Source organism: Panthera tigris, chromosome A3 (assembly GCF_018350195.1).
Source record: "Panthera tigris isolate Pti1 chromosome A3, P.tigris_Pti1_mat1.1, whole genome shotgun sequence".
Classification (NCBI taxonomy): Eukaryota; Metazoa; Chordata; class Mammalia; order Carnivora; family Felidae; genus Panthera; species Panthera tigris.
Window position 1 is genome coordinate 138003335 of NC_056662.1, and position 16790 is coordinate 138020124.

Here is a 16790-nt window from a genome sequence, read left to right on the forward strand (position 1 = left end):
ATATCTGAGATATGATTTCGCTCATTCCCAACTCTATTACTGAGCAGCGTAACCTTGACCAGAGCACGTGGGAGAGTTCTGTCCCTGTCCTGTGACCTTGAAGCGCACACTTGACTTTCCTGGACTCTGCTTTCTCTTCCAGTGATGCGGGGGTGGGACTGAGAAATTGAAACTCTCGTAAATAAGACAAATCTAATCCCCATTAAGACTCAGAAAGGAGCCAGTCGTTTGGACCTGACATTCTCTATCTACCACACCATTAATTTTTAATTGTTCAAAATTACACCTTTTCAAGGCATCATCTCTCTTCTCCCTCACTTTTTGGTGACAACATGGTCAGGAACTTATGTTTTAAATGTTGTCATTCCCACTAGCATTGAACTGCCACAAAGCTAAAGGAGTTTTTTAATTTTAGTTTTCTTTACACAACTGCTGTATGCCCATGTAGGAAATCAGTGTTCATATACACACACACACATACGCATATATGTATCTATCTCATAAAAAACTTAAAACACTGAAAATACCAGAATTCAGTGATAACTGCCTTTAACATGTTGGCTCAAAATTTTTTGCAACTGTTTTCCTTGCACATACAATTTTAAATTAAGATGGATTATACTGTAATTTTGTTCTTTACTCCTTTTTATTTTATGCATATACATATCTTTCTATATCAATAAATATATTTTTATAACATCATTTTCCATAGATATAGTATTCCATTTTACGGCTACACTAAATATATCTAACTAATCCTCTATTATAATTTCATCAGTTGGCCTTTTTTTTTTTTTTTTTTGCTTCATAGGAGTTTTAATGACTGATCTTTTACCTAAAATTTTTACGTTGTTAATTATCCCCTTAACATAAATTCATAGGGCAACAGGTAGTCAAAGGATATATACACTTGAAGGCTTTTGAGAGAACAATGCTTTCAAAATTCTCCTCCAGTCTGATGCCTTGTCCTGGGACTGCACATGCTCCGAGACTCGAGATAGCTCAGCATCCATGTTGGAATGGTCTGTCATTGCATGTGCAACTTTTACGTCAACTGCACGTACTTTTAGGAAAAAGTAATCTAATAGCATGAGATTTTATTTCAACATGTATTCCAAATCCCAAGAACTCAGTTCCAAACCTTACACTTTTGTTCTTTCGTTCACTGAACTGCTGTGTGTAAGGCACAAAGCAAGACAACACCGGACACAGCTGATATGTGAACAACGGAGTAGCCCGCACTTGTGACAGGTTCAGCTTTTGGTAATGGAATGCACACTTACATTGAGTGCAGTGATAGTATGAAAAGCATGATAACAAATTGGCCTTAAAAAAATAATCTCAGGGGGCACCTGGGTGGCTCAGTTCGTTGAGCTTCTGACTTCAGCTCGGGTCATGATCTCACAGTTTGTGACTTTGAGCCCCATGTTGGGTTCTGTGCTGACAGCTCAGAGCCTGGAGCCTGTTTCAGATTCTGTGTGTGTCTCTCTCTCTGCCCCTTGCTCGTGCTCCATCTCTCTCTGCCTCAAAAATAATTTAAAACATTTTTTAAAAATTTAAAAGAATAATAATCTCAGGGCACCCGGGTGGCTCAGTTGGTTAAGTGACTGACTCCTGGTTTGGCTCAGGTCATGATCTCATGGTGCACGAGATCAAGTCCTGCGTTGGGCTCTCTGTGCTGACAGTATGGTGTCTGCTTGGGATCCTCTCTCTTCCTCTCTCTCTGCCTCTCCCCGACTTGCACGCTCTCTCAAAATAAATTAACTTAAAAATTATATATATATATATATATATATATATATATATATATATATATATATATAATCTCAAAATATATACATGTATTCTCATTATTAGCCATTTAACACAGTGACCGTGATTATTCTTAGTGTCTGAATCTGAGTATTTCAAGATCCACAACCATTAGAGAAAAGCTGTATCACGTTCATTCTACTACACAGTTGAGGGTCCTATGCCAACACTCTGCCCCCACCCTGCCAGCCCCTGAAAAGGAGCTTTTCTATTGCCTTCTTGACCGTTACTGGGAACGGAAAGCCTCCCACTCAGCAAGGCAGTCCATCCCATTGTTGGGTTGTGTCGATGGTTGGAGTGTTATTCATAATATTCTTAAAGTGAAATTACCATTTTATATTATGTACCTATTGTTCTTAACTTTAGCTTCCGGAAACGTATAGAATAAGTTCAACTCAATCCAATTCAAGGGATATATTGTAAGAGTCTGCTATGGTCAGGAACCATTCTAGTTGCTGAGGACTAATTTCTATTTCATATGACAGTATTTCAAATATTTGATGGTAGTTATTGTTTCCTAAGTATGCAAGTTACATAACTCACCGTTTCTAAGGGAATGGGACTGTTTGTTACCTAGTCAGCCTGCTAAGTTTCTATAAAGCCATGAATTTTGGCCTCAATTTGACCACATAGGCTAGTTGAGGACCATGAAGACAGAGACACCCCCCCACCTTCATGCAGATTACTAAAGATCTCATTAAAAAGGAAACAAAAAAGTCATCTGCCCCAAACTCTTAGTGATAGTGACAGGAAAAGCCTTGCCATGGTGTGTGAGTCTAGTATACAAGGAAAACCTGCCATGGAAGGAGGACAGCCTAGGTGTCTGCCCCACATGGGCCACGTTAGGCAAGCCACTTAGCTTTCCTCAGACTCACTCTCTTCATCTATAAAATGAAGGACACAGGAACCTCTGCAGAGGCTGTAACCCCAAAATCACAGGTCGGAATCCCATGCTGGGGGCCTGAGCTTTGGATGACATAGCTCTAATGCCTGAGGGTGTGGGCTTGTTTTCTGGAAGAGAATCGGCACACATCGCAGACACTTCTGCGCTGTGACCGTGGCCCATGAGGCTGACATCCATCAGTTGACTTAATCCTCAAGATGACTATTCAAGGCAGGAAACATCACCCACATTTCAAAGAGGACAAAGCTGAAGCAGAGGTCGGAACCTGAGTTGAAGCTTGGGCTAAAGGGCCCCACATCTGCACTGCCAGCCTCTGTAATGTGTGCCAAACCGTAAATTCCAAATCCCTTTTCCACCGTCTGGTTGTCTTGGAGATACATACCTCCTAACACCCACTGTACCGATATGAAAAATATACAAACAACATAAAAAAAAATCAGTCCATAAACGTGCGAGCTGCCCAATCCAGATAGTAAATGACATTTAACCCGTGTTTGTGTGGTTGATTCATGAAAATGACCAAAGCTGATTTCACATGAGCAAAGAATATTACATGCTTGAAATTCTCCCTCTGTGAAGAAAACCTTCTTAGAAAATGTCATGCTTCTATTTTAGTCCACAAATGTGTTTGGTTGTCCATGAACATTGTCTTACTTTTTATTCTCAAGTTTCCTGGCTCGTTATATTTATTATTTCTTCATTTTCTCCTTTTCTGAAACTTATGTGTACTAACTCCTATATTTATTTATCTTATATTCATATAACTTTACCACATCAAAGCTTTTCTCTCATTTACCTGTGGCTGCGTCCCTGACTTTACACCGCACACCTGTGTCTGCCTCTCTAGCGAGAAGATCACTCAAGTGCGACCGCTGATAGTGTTGTCATGTCCTCTGATTAGGAGAGGAAATGTCGTTGTCCAGTGTCCAGCGTCCGGTGTTTGACGATTTGGGGATGGAAATAGAAACCCTCGTTAGCACAGACTGGTAGAGGGAACCAGAGGGAAGGCTTCCACTCAGTTGGAGGCAAACGGGCCAGCCAGTGTGCAGGGGAAGCTGCTGGTGGGAGGAGAGCTGGCCGCCCCACAGGGCCACTGGGAGCCTGCTCAGGAGTCTGATTTTCTTCCTTCCTTCTTCCCCTCTGCCCCTCCCCCTGCTGCTGCTTCCAGCCACAGAATCCGGGCAACATAGCACCTGGGTAGTTAAGAAGACAGCATTTCCTCCACACCGTAGGCTGTAGTCCCACACAGGGGAAGTCCTGAAATACAGCACAAGCCAACCCTGCCAACCCTTGTACCACCTCAAGTCCTGGAACACAGAGAATTCTGTCATCTGTGCCTGGGCCAGAAGCCCATAGGCTCCCCCCAGTGTCATGACTGTCAGGGCACTAAATGCTAGTGTGTGACCAGAGAGGCCTGGAAACAGAGACCCACCCGGGGGTTTCCACTTGTACCATAAGGGTCATTTGTAAGTGGCTGGGGTGAAAAGTGATCACGAGGTGGCCCAGAACTGCCTCCTCTAGTCACACCAAAGTCCCAGTGATGCAGAGGCTACAATGGGGGGACAGGATGCAGAGACGGCCTCGGGGGGCTTGCACCCTGTTGGAGCTGGGCAAGGGGGAGTCATGAGGGACCAGACCAGGCCGAGTGCTTGTGTGACGAGATTCGGATAAGAACAGGAGGGGTGTCCTCTGGCGTGGGCAAGGTCCCAGGCGGCGTGTGTCCTTCGTCCATAGGACCTGGCCCTCTGGGCCACGGTGACACTGTGTCCTTACAATTCCTCCACCATCTTTATGTTTACTTTTACGTGAATAAAAGTATTAAAATACAGCAAGAAAAAAGTATATTTCACCTGACTAAGTTTGGGACCTTGTACATTAGATTAGAATTTAAAGCATCAACTATTTATACCATCTAGAATATCAACTACCCAGTATTAAGGAATTAGTGCTAATTTTTTACATATGCAAATAGTCTCATGACTCTGTTCAAAGAGTTTTTGTATTTCAGAATTGCATTCTGAAACATTCCTAGGTAAAATTATATCCTTTCTGGTATTTCCTTCAAAATAATGTAGAAATAAATAGTCATTGGATGGCAATACAGTTGAAATGACATTGGCCAAGTGACATTGTTATAACTGATTGGCAGGGGGATTATCATGTTCTTCTTTCTACTTTTATAGTTTTAAAGTTTTCCCGTAGTAAAATATTTCAATGAACGCCAAGTTGTAGAACACAGTAATCAGAGGTATCCTATCAGACCTGCAGGGAACACATCCAACTTGTGTTCCCTGGGAGTAAATTTCATCTCTGTGCCTCAGTTTTCTCACCTGGAAAATATGGGTAACAATATTCCGGACCTCACAGAATTGTGGAGATTGCGAGCACTGTTACATGTGAACCGCACAGGTCCCTCCTGATAAGCAGAGCACCCACATACGTTCGCAGTCACCAATGTGTATACAGGTGGAACTCTTGTGTTCCTTCTCCACTTGGAAGTTTGCATATTGGCAATTGCTGTGACAAAAAGCCCTTTATTTTGTATGTAAAAATATTTTGGAATGAATAGTTATCTTTATTTTAAAATCAAAGACAATTGATTTCATAATTAATAACTTTTCTGTGGCTTGTAACTATGAATAGATTTCTAAAGGTATTTAAATAATTGATACAAAACTGCACTGTTAAACTTGCTAGGAATATATTCTGATTTTTTTTTTTCAAAGAAGGACCCGATTAGACTGCTTAGCCACAACACTGACTAGGGCTTGAACATTTTTTAACTGCTTTTTTCTTCCTGCACTGCTCCATTTCCCACATTATTTAAGCCCTAACTCTGAAATGTTCTCAGAAAAGAACCCGTATTAGGATTTGGAAAGCTGTATTTTTGAAAGAACCCACACTCACCTCAGCAAAGTGGAGGTCATCATGACACGAAAGTGCATGTAACAAGGGGTGTGTATTGTTCTCTCCATTCATGCTGTCTCCCCTCAGCGTGTGGTCTGTGTTTCCTTTCAGTCCAACGTGGGGTCAACTGTGAGGGTCTCCCATCATTTCAATTGTTTCACCAGTTGAACAAAAAATGGTTTCCACAAGGCTCATGTTCGAGCAATGTCTTTGTACAAATCACTGTGCCTCGAGAGAAGGGATGAGAAAATGAGCAAAGATGTCTATTCTGGAAATTTAGTCAGGATCTAGAGGTGACATGAGTACCTAGAGGTGAGACAAGGATCTAGAGGTGAGACGGGGATTTAGAGGTGAGACGAAGGTCTACAGGTGAGACAGGGATCTAGCAGGTGAAATGAGAATCTAGAGGTGAGATGAGGATCTAGAGGTGAGACAAGGATTGAGAGGTGAGACGGGGATCGGGAGGTGAGACGAGGTCCTAGCAGGTGACACAAGGACCTAGAGGTGAGATGAGGACCTGGTGGTGAGATGGGTTCTAGAGGTGAAACAAGGATCTAGAGGTGAGACAGCGATCTGGAGGTGAGATGAGGATCTAGAAGTGAGACAGGGATCTAGCAGGTGAGATGAGAACCTAGAGGTGAGATGGGGATCTAGAGATGAGACAGAGATATAGCAGGTGACACAGGGACCTAGTGGTGAGACAGGGATCTAGTGGTGAGACAAGGATCGAGAGGTGAGATGAGGACCTAGAGGTGAGACAAGGACCTAGTGGTGAGATGGGGATCTAGAGGTGAGACAGGGATCTAGAGATGAGACAGAGATACAGCAGATGAGATGGGGACCTAGTGGTGAGACGGAGATCTAGAGGTGAGACAGGGATCTAGCAGTGAGACAAGGATCTAAAGGTGAGAAAGGGATCTCCAGGTGAGACGAGGATCTAGAGGTGAGACAAGGACCTAGAGGTGAGACAGGGATTTAGAGTTGAGACAAAGATCTACAGGTGAGACAGGGATCTACAGGTGAGACAAGAATCTAGCAGTGAGATGAGGATATAGAGGTGAGACAAGGATTGAGAGGTGAGACAGGGATCTAGAGGTGAGACAAGGATCCAGAGGTGACATGAGGACCTAGAGATGAGACAGGGATCTAGCCAGTGAGACGAGGATCTAGAGGTGAGACGAGAACCTAGAGATGAGTTGGGAATCTAGAGGTGAGATAAGGATCTAGAGGTGAGACAGGGATCTAGCAGGTGAGACGAGGACATAGAGGTGAGACGGGGATCTAGAGGTGAGACAAGGATCTAGAGGTGAGAAAGGGATCTCCAAGTGAGACGAGGATCTAGAGGTGAGACAAGGACCTAGAGGTGAGACAGGGATTTAGAGTTGAGACAAAGATCTACAGGTGAGACAGGGATCTAGCAGTGAGATGAGGATCTAGAGGTGAGACAAGGATTGAGAGGTGAGACAGGGATTGAGAGGTGAGAAAAGGATTGAGAGGTGAGACAGGGATTGAGAGGTGAGACAGGGATCTAGAGGTGAGATGAGGATCTAGAGGTGAGACGAGGATCTAGAGATGAGACAGAGATATAGCAGGTGAGACGGGGATCTAGAGGTGAGACAAGGATCGAGAGGTGAGACGAGGACCTAGAGGTAAGACAAGGACCTAGTGGTGAGATGGGGATCTAGTGGTGAGACAAGGACCTAGAGGTGAGACAAGGACCTAGAGGTGAGACAAGGACCTAGTGGTGAGACGGGGATCTAGAGGTGAGACAGGGATTGAGAGGTGAGACAGGGATTGAGAGGTGAGACAAGGATCTAGAGGTGAGATGGGGATCTAGAGGTGAGACGAGGATCTAGAGGTGAGACGGGGACTTAGAGGTGAGACAGGGAACTGGAGGTGAAACAGGGATCTAGAGGTGAGACGATGATCTAGAGGTGAGATGGGGATCTAGGGGTGAGACAAGGATCTAGAGGTGACATGAGGACCTAGAGATGAGACAGGGATCTAACCAGTGAGATAAGGATCTAGAGGTGAGACAGGAATCTAGCCAGTGAGACGAGGATCTAGAGGTGAGACAAAGATCTAGAAGAGAGACGAGGACCTAGAGGTGAGATGGGAATCTAGAGGTGAGATCAGGATCTAGAGGTGAGACAGGGATCTAGTGGTGAGATAGGGATCTAGAGGTGAGATGAGGAGAGGTGAGACAGGGATCTAGCAGGTGAGACGAGGACCTAGAGGTAAGACAGGGATCTAGTGGTGAGATAGGGATCTAGAGGTGAGACAAGGATCTAGAGGTGAGATGAGGATCTAGAGGTGAGATGAGGATCTGGAGGTGAGACAAGGATCTAGAGGTAAGACAGGGATCTGGCAAGTGAAATGAGGATCTAGAGGTGAGACAGGGATTTAGAAGTGAGACGAGGATCTAGAGGTGAGACAAGAGTCGAGAGGTGAGATGAGGACCTAGAGGTGAGTCGACGGCCTAGAGGTGAGACGGGGATCTAGAGGTGAGACAGGGATCTAGTGGTGAGACAAGGATCTAGAGGTGAGAGAGGGATCTAGAGTTGAGACAAAGACCTAGCAGGTGAGAGAGGGATCTAGCAGTGAGACATGGACCTAGCAGGTGAGTCGGTAAAACAGAAGCAGTGATGCTCAGTACACAGACTGGGGCTCGCAGCCTGGAGGGAGAACACTCATTTCCAAGCACAGAGCTGGGAGCTTTTCTTGGAAGGTATGGGTCAAATAGACGGTGACGTAATGGAGGAGAGAAGCGTTCACAAAGAGACAAGACAAGGGGAGAATGAGAGCTGCTAATAGCACCCCATAGTGAGAAGATTCCATGAACTGCCGGTCTGAAGCAAGTGAATGCTGCTGTGAACTTTTGCCTTCCCAAACTTCTCTGTGGCTCGGTGGCACACAGCGACTGGAAGACCCCAGCGCTAGGAGCATCTAGAACGGGAGGAGATCCAGGTGACCACGGGGAGTGGAAAGTCGCAGCAGAAAGACCACTGGCATCTCCTCTGTGTTCCCTGGCGTCTTCTGATCGCCCGGCCATAGAGTCGTGATATCATCTGCCAGGATTTTGAAAAGAACTTTTTACATCAACTAAAACAGTTGTAAAATTCAAAAATCTGCCAGATCAATAGTGTAATAAGTTAGATAATTCTGATAAGAGGAATAGAGACCCCTCAGTCAGCACCAATAATCTCTATCTTAACTAAACTAGGGTGGCGCAGGCTTAGTCAGTCTTCAGGTATCTGTTCATGGTGGATGTGACTAGCGGCTGAGAGGCAGCCTCCCGGTGTCCGTGGGGTCTGGCCTCTGTCCCCTGGGAAGGCACCGTGAGGGTATGGCAGACTGTGTGCCCTGCTTTAACATCACATTCTATGCGGCTTACTGGAACAACGCTCAATCTTTTCTAACTTCAATCGTAGACAAACCTTGATGAATAGGAAGCCTGAAATATTTTCTCACCTCAACACATCGACCCCGGGCACCTACGTCGTGTTGGACGCTGCCGTATATGGAACCCCAAACCCAGGTCTCTGGGAGCTCCTACTCCCCCAACAAGCCCCCAGATGAGTAAAACACAACTGGAGATAAGCCACAGCAGGGACGCAAGGTGCCTCGTGGAGGGAAGAATGGCGCTAAAGAGCAAGCAGGGGTGTTCCGACTCCTGACTAAGGAGCAGGGGGAGCGCAGCAGGATGTTGTGGAACACAGGCCCGTTGAGTGTGGAAGGCACAGGCAGAACAGTAGGCTGACACAGGGGGGGAGGAAGGACATTACCCCGCGACAGACTGTTTGGAACTTATCTCACAGGCAATGGACAAGGGCAGTACGTGTAGGAGAAGAGCGTACCCACGGTGCGCTTGAACTAGAGGGCAGAGTGGCTGGATCACACTGACGAGGTGGAGAAGACCCCCCAGAGCAGCACCTGTGTTTCTATGACGCCAGCTTGATGTGGCACGGAGCGCAGTGGTCAGTGTCTGAGCCCACGCCCGGGGCTCTGTGGCTTTGTTGTTCTCATCCAAATAGCTGGACCAGTGTCCCTGTGGGCGAATTGGGTACTGATTCCTGGAGCAGCACACAGAGGGGAAATCAGCACCCTAGGACCAGATGCAGCCCACAGGGCAGAGTCACAGGCTGCACAACAGACCCGAGAGAAATCAATTGTGTTCACTGCAGGTGCAACCAACACTTTTGGATGCGAGTGCTGAACAATACGGCCCGGCATAGCTCAGCTTCACCTCCCTGCTGTATAATGCTCACACACACACACACGCACATGCACACACACACGTGCACACACATATACAAGAACACACACATGTACACATAAACACCCATATACTTACACGTGTGCACATACAGATCCACACGTGCATGCCCACATACACACACACGTGTGAGCAAAAATGTGTGTTTATGTGTCATGCATACATGGGCGTGCGTGCACACGTGCACAAGTGTGTGTGCATACACATGTGTGCACACATACCCATCACACACACACACACACACGCACACACACCCTTTGATTTCCTTTGCAAAGGTGGTTCCCCAGCAGAAGCCCAGTCACCCTTCAAGGTGCAGCTCAAAGGTACACGCGTGGCTCTGTCCCCCCTCCAGAGCACCCCAGACACCGTTTCCCTCACGCCAGCACACCCCTGCCTGCTGCTCCCCTGCGGTGCCCTCTTCCAGCTCCCGCCTGCACTGACGGTGCTCTTGCGTGATGATCAGCAGTGTTTGCTTGGCCCCGCACCACGCAGAGCAGGGTCACGCTGTCCACGTGCTGTGAGAACCACCCCAGACCCAGCCTGGGGCTCTGGCTACAGTCTGCCCACGGACGTGCTCTGTGGGGCACTCACACGTAAGGCTGTGTCTGTCCTTCCTCTGAATTGTACGTGGTGGCTTTAGGATGCCATGCGACGATGAATGCAGGAGACTTTCTACATACGCACCGTGGTGCTGCTGAAGACGCTGCTTCCTGTGAGTTTACGGTCAGCGGTCACGTGTAGTGTTTACTTTAAAGTGTGCTTTAACCACACCAGACCTTTACAGCCTCAGAAATCACTTTATGGAAAAGCCCAAATCTCCTAGAACACGAACACTCACAATTTGGGGTTGCTGAAAATAGAAGTTAAGAGTTTTCACATTTTAGGAGTGATTAAGAATGTCCCTTTCCCTGACTCGCCTAAAAATTTCTGGAAGAAAATATAATTTATGTTATAAATAAATTACATTTGAGCACTTTGAATACATGAATTTTTTCTTCCTCCCTCCCTTCCTCCCTCCTTCCTTCCCTTTTCCTTTGTATGTAGATACATATATCTTTCCTGTATGCTCATTTCATAATTATTTGGTTAGTGTTCTGAGAGGTCTGTAGATCATATTTTGCATTTTAACGAGAGAGGCACAAGGTCTAACATTCCATAATGAGCACAGATACTAATTTTCACGCGCAGTAATATTCCTGTGGGCTAATGCAAAGCGCGTGTACATAACGCCCTCGCCTCCTGACACTCACAGAGCGATAATAGCCACTGTTTTCTGGTAGTTTTTCTTCTTATAACCCAACCTCTCCATAATGATCGTTCAAACATGCAGCAAACCAGACTCAGTGGCTCACTGCCCCGACTGCGCTGCTCACCGGCCGGGGGGTACGTGTGCCCTGAGCCTGACCGCCTCCCTGCGGAAGCTTCCGGGCTGATGTGCCAGGAAAATGCCTGATTCCTAGAAGGATTACTTTCTGGGGAGATGGAAACCTTTGCAGATTAAAAATTTAGTCTTTCTGACAAGACAGATTCAAACAGCTCCAAAAAAAAAATCACCCCCAATCCTATAGGAGTATAACGGGCTTGGAAAAGTCCCCTTTCTGCTCTGTGTGCACACCATCCACTCTGTCCCCGAACATTGTATTTGTCGGTAATCATCCTTACGTGTCTTTGGAGCGTCACCTAAAACTCACCTTCTTAGTCTGCTCCTTTCTCTTCGAGTTGAGTTTTTCCCCCCGAGCGACTGAACGTTATTAACCACTTTCCGGGAGGGAGCCACGCAGCAGGGGGGCGGGAAGGCCGGGACTGGTGCTGCGGGAGGAGGACAGGGGAAGACAGAAGGTGATGGCTGGCCAGGGGTGCAGGAGACCCAGGCCCTGCGAAGGCCCAGCCAGCGGCAGGAGGAACAGGTCTGATGTAGGGCCGTGGAAGTGTGTGGCCGAGGAAGGGAAGAGCACACATGGGCAGAGGTGTGCCAGGCGGACGGTGAGCATCTCCTGATGGAGAACAGCAGCCCCGAGGCCAAGACGCCTGAGAAGGGGCTGCGAGCTGGCGGGGCCCAGTGCACGAGGCCCCCAGGAGCTGGGCTTGATTTACCTAAAGGTGGAGATCAAAGGTGTCCCAGCAGACTGGATGGTACGTGAGGACCCCACCCTGTCAGGTGGCCCGTGTGGGCACAGAGCCTCACTCAGGTCAGGCAGGAGCGGGAGAGGCGGTGAGGACAAGGGCTGTACTGGAGGAGCCCCAGGTCAGGAGGGAGTGGGGGGCGGTGCCGGGGCAGGGCAGGGGCTCCTGGCTGCCCGCGGTCCAGGCGGGCACGAGGGTCGGGAGGGCAGGCAGGGCCTGGTCAGGGCCCTGCACGATTCCGTGAAAATTGTGTTCGCCCTCAGAAAGTCCTTGGATTTGCTGCTGTGCACCTACCTACTTACTACAAAACCCCACTGTTATGTCCCCCAAAGTAAGATGTTGAAAGCTTTACCCCCACACGTGAGTGCTGGAGGTGCCGCCTCTAGGAGGTCAGTGAGGTTAAATGAGGTCAAAGGGAGGTGTAACCCCATAAGGCTGGGGTCTTTGCTGGAGGAAGATGCACCAGTGCCTGGGTCTCCGCACACGGAGGAAAGGCCGAGTGAGGCCCTGGGGGGCAGGGGGCAATCTGCGGGCCAGGTTCACAGGTGCCGCCAGGAGTCCCAGAGCCTCGCCCGTGGCCGTCCCGCCTCCAAGACTTCGACAACACACATCCACCTTCTCCCAACTGCGTGGCCTGTGCTGTCTCATTGCAGCATCCAGGTCACCCTGACCCGACGACCCAGCAGGTGCCTGCGCTCAGAGAGGGAGCCTGGCCGACAGAGTCTGCTTTTTCTCTCCAGAGAAAATAGAACAATTCCTCCTGTAAAGGTCTCCTGTGACCGGAACTGCGCACTCCCAAATACTCCTAACGATAGTATATGACATCAGGGTATGGGTGTTTTTAAAAAATGGGCTGGGGAGCATTTTGATTCATCAAGTTCTCATGTCCTATCGCTGCTTATGTGTGCAAACCTTGTTCTATGAATGCAAGACACCGCCTCTCATTACCCAGAGTAAACAGTCGAGAGGGCACCATGGCAAGTTCTCAAGTGGGTGTTCTCGGTCTGTGCTGAAGACAGACTTGTTACACTTCGGGGGTTCTCCAAAGTTCTCGTTTAAAAATCCAGTCTAGGTACCATGTTCCCTTGTCACCTGACCAAGAATGTAGAAACAAAACAAAACAGGTCACCTGTTAATCCCTTGCTATACGTCAGAACCCTGCACTTGGAACATATTGCATTGATGGTGAGCATGTGCAAACACATGCAGGTACACACAGACACACACACAGACGCATACACTACAAGCACACATAGGTACACATAGGCACACACAGGTGCACACATAGGCACACAGGTACACACACAGATGTACACACAGGTGCACACACACAGATGTACACACACAGGTGCACACACAGGCACATACACAGGCACACACAGGTGCACACACAGGCACACAGGTACACACACAGATGTACACACAGGTGCATACACACAGATGCACACACACAGGTGCACACACAGGCACACACACAGGTACACACACAGGTGCACATACACAGGTGCACACACAGGTACACACACAGGTGCACACACAGGCACAGGATCTGAAAGGGTGGGGAGGCCTTCCCACCAGGCCTCCACATAGCCTGCCGTGTCTCTATCACTCTCGCAGGACATAGGAAGCGGGGTACGAGCCACAGATCCTGTGGCACTGGTGAGGGATTCGTATATTCTGGCAGAATAGAGTCAGCTAAGTGAGCAGATGGAAGGAAAAATGAATTGGGGGTAAGCTGTAGCTAATTTTAAAAAGAAGATGGTCATTATTAACACACCCCTGGATGCCGTCCCTGCAGCCTTGAGCTGGCCCAGTGGGGACACAGTGATGCCTTGTGGCTGAGCTCGGGCCAGATACCAGGGCATCTGGAGGCCACGCTGTATTTTCTTTATTAACTGCTTTCGCTTGATTGTATATTGTCCATCATGTCCTTTCATGGCTCTCCCTCCAGAATGCCTGCACACCATGAGTACCAGGGGAGATTGGTTACAATTTTTTCTTTGCTTCTTTATCACCTTTTCGGGCCAACCTTGAGTGTGACAGATCCATGACTCAAGTGCCAGTTTTCTCCCTGTCTCTTTATGCCAGCCCTGTATGTGGCAAATGCTGGAGACTTGAAAATGTATTCCAAAGGGAATAAATAATTGTATGTGAGTATATATGGCACCACGTTAATAACTGAGGGAATGTGGTGAAGCAAATCCAGGAAACTCCCAGCCTGTTGCCGTCTGTACACGCAGATTCCCAGCATGTACGTGTGTGCGTGCAGACACATGATTTCTCATTCTAGACTGGAAGCCATCAGTGCCTCTGGCGAAGTTGGTAAGGGACTGTACGACTCGTGGGGAGCAAGAGATCATCTCGGCCGGAGAATCAAAAGGGAAGACCTCACACAAATGGTCCGGCCGAGATTCTCCCTTGTCGGTTGGAGGAAGGACATTCAGGCAGAAGGGGCTGCCGCACATTGAGAGGATCGAGGTGTGCCCGACGACACCGAAGCCTTGTTCTGTTTGCCCGACACGGGGCAGAGGGGGAAAGGGCAAGGTGACAGGTGCGCGAGTGTAACAGGCTGAGGGCTCTGGGTGCCTGAGCCGCGATGGACGGCCCCCGGATTCCTGGAGGTTGCTGAGTTGCTGAGCAGAGGTACCTCGGTAGTGCTTGGCTGTGCAAAGGTCGGCCTGCTGGGACCTGTCCTGCAGCCCAAAGCACTGGCACCTGCAGATCATGCAATGGGGCAAGAGGGGCAGGAAGGAGCCACGGTAGCGGCAGGGTCCTAAAGCCTGCACGGCTACGAAGCTTCCACACCCATGAGTTCATGCGGCCTTCACGACCCTTCAGAGATGGGAGTTTTTCCTTGGTTTTGTAGGTCAGGGAGGGGGGGAGGGGAGCTGCAGACTGGCCCCCGAATGGAGCCATGGCCTGTGCTGCCCACGCACACCCGGAGGAGCACAGACCTGGGAGGTCACCTCTAGCAGCGTCCTTGACCACTAGGCACTGACATGACGTTCAAGGGCTGCTCGCTTTTCCAGAAGTTCTTTTTCATTGTATTTTATAAAATAATAGGTCTAAACTGGTTTGGGGTTTCTTTAAAATAATTCTTTCTTTGCCTACAAGATAGTTTTGGGAACTCTGAGTGATAGTTCCTGGGGGAAGCACATTGCTGGGCAGGGCAGACCCGGGGCTGGTCACCGAGACGTGGCTCCTCGCTGTGGTGAGAGGGGACACAGTGCATGGTGTCTGCACAGCCCTATCTCAGCACAGGGCATGAAGTCTGTGCAGGGGGCCGGCCCTGGGATCAACCAAGAAGGAGCTAATCAAAGGGTCACTTCTATTGGCCTTGTGAATGGGTTATTTGTGTTTTTTTCCCTCTTCCCTATAGATTTATCCTTGTAATTATATTTTACTTAGGCTAATAATTAAATGAGTGTGAATTCCCTGAACATGCAATGCAGGATTGTGTGGCCCAGGTGTGCTTGCACTGTTATGAAGGGAAACCAGCCAAGACCGTTGCCATGGGCTATTTCCAAGGCTGACACACATCAGTAAGAGAGGATGCTTCTGTAATGGACATGAGTGAAAAAGAGAATTCCTCTCACAGATTTTCTGGTATAGTCTGTCTCCCAACTGAACTTAATTACCATCGCTTTCCATCCGACAATGTTTTAGTCACCATGGTGGTTTCTAAACATTCTTCCTAATTGCCTAGTGTTGGTATTAACCACTGATTTTTGTACACATCTGGCTATCTTTCAACATAAGAAATTCACGGGTAATCTTCAGAGGCTGTGGCCAGGTCTAAATGTGGAGAATTGGACCTTGAAATAGCATTTTGTGTTTCGATCGGAGGTGTTTCCCACCCATCTTCCCCACTCCTTCTCTGTGGGCTGCTTCTGCCCGCGCATAGGAACAGCGGTCACGGTTAAGTGCAAATCCGCGGGAGTGTGGTTCTGCTCATCTGCTGATTCTGTTCACTAACATCTATGGGAATTAAATTTCTGTATTTTGGAGGTGCCCTTTTTTTCCATATTTGATCATTACCTTTCATTCCTAGTTAAAAATGACAGAGAAATGGATCATTTGGAGTTCAGAAAATAAAATGCTTCCATCCAAAGTAGGCATATGCATGAATCAAACATAGAAGGCTTCTGGGAAATTGAGAAATGACCTCATTCTAACTCTATATATTATAAATCTCTTTCTAACGGTTTGGAAGTCCCAGGCGCGAGCCCCCAGATCTCACTCCTTATTAACATTAACCAGAAGGACTAAATCTTAAATGAACGTTCAGGTCAGGCATCCGAAGCACGTGTCGGCTCCGTGGGCGTCCCGTGGTGTGGCGGTGCAACGTCTCTTTCAGAGGCTCTGGGCTTGTCCTCTCCTCATCCTGGACTTTTGCTTCGGGGCGGCGTCTGCCCCGCAATTACCTCTCATCTGCAGGGCTAGATTTCAGATCTCTTTCGGGAGTTTCGGGAATGCAGAACGCCACTCCTCGCCCCTCCGCAGGACGCCCCACGGACACTCAAGCCCAGCGCGTCCCACTGACGTCTTCTTCCACAGAGCCCACCCTGGCGGGGTCGCATCTCCAGCCTGTCGGCTTGCCTCGGTCTCCCCAGACCCTGCCTGAGGATGCCTTCGAAAATCCCTGGTGCCTCCCCCGGGGCGGTCTTATCCTCCCCGTCCTCCTCCTCCTCCTCACAGGATGGTCTGTGTTACACCTGCCTCTTATTTTCTTTCTCAAACAGAATGTAAAGCAGGCACTTTGAGTCA